This window comes from Sinocyclocheilus rhinocerous, unplaced genomic scaffold (assembly GCF_001515625.1).
Source record: "Sinocyclocheilus rhinocerous isolate Xijiao unplaced genomic scaffold, SAMN03320098_v1.1 scaffold2341, whole genome shotgun sequence".
NCBI classification, from domain to species: domain Eukaryota; kingdom Metazoa; phylum Chordata; class Actinopteri; order Cypriniformes; family Cyprinidae; genus Sinocyclocheilus; species Sinocyclocheilus rhinocerous.
The window spans coordinates 415,969-417,024 of record NW_015647626.1 but is presented as its reverse complement, the minus strand read 5'-3'; the positions used below and the strand labels follow the sequence as shown (position 1 = coordinate 417,024).

At 34.4% G+C, this 1,056-nt stretch overlaps 1 pseudogene; it reads left to right on the top strand.

Moving 5' to 3' along the window:
• Positions 1-1,056, top strand: part of LOC107709343 (neuromedin-U receptor 1 pseudogene) — a 10,369-nt pseudogene that overhangs the window by 3,204 nt on the left and 6,109 nt on the right.

Genomic DNA, 1,056 nt, shown 5'->3' with positions numbered 1-1,056 from the left:
TTATTTGTTTTCTGATTTTCTCCTTGTTATATATTATTGTATGTTGTGCAGCACTTTGGTCGGCCTTGTTTCGTGCTTAAATGTGCTCTAGAAATAAAACTGAACTTGAACTTGAACTATATATATATAATTGTTATTATTATTACAATTATTATATTATTGTTGCTTTTGTTAAAATAATCACAAGATGGTCACAAGATGAATATTCAGATTTTTTCCCCAGTAGTCTGTTTTATTCAAACAATTATGAACATTTTTGCATTTAGATACATAAGAACTTTGCCTGTTGATATTAAAAACAAATGAACAAACAAAAAATCTGGATCTCCATGTCTGCCATGCAAATCAACTGTTCCTGCTCATCTCCAGCCTGGATCTCTTCTCTCCACTATCCCTAATTGCAGATTCAATTATTAGATTTGTCAGTATCAATATTTTTATACTTAGATTTTGTTGGGCGGGATTAAACTGTAACGCCGTGTGTCCCAACCAGACACGACGCGATAAAAAGTATCTTTTCCATGTAGTTTTTGTCCTAACCACCCGCGACAGCGACACGTGACAATAAGCGACATGGGATTCTATTTTAGGAACGGTTTTTATTTTCTGCGACGGCAGGAACAACATAAAAAATAAGACAGCTATAATCTCAGGTAATGATTATGTGCTTTATTCAATGTTAAAAATGTCTAATGTGAGTTTGAATATTATTTTGCATTATCTTTATAGCCATAGTGAAAGCAACAATAGATATTTTACCTCAGATCTAGAAAATAAATTAAAGCAAACTTGTACGTTAAAACTGTGAACTCACTGCGAACCAACACGTGTATTCCATAACAAAGATATCACTCACTCACTCACTCACTCACTCAAAACTGTTCAGTCCATTCACATTTGAATCATCTATTTTCCGTGTCCACTTTTCTTTTCTACACACTCGCCATGTTTTTGCTGTCACATCGTATCTACACTGGACGCGACAAAGCATTGCAAATCATTTGAACGTTGTGTCAGTACGTTATAAATAGAACGAGTCAGCAGTTTACTGTCGGG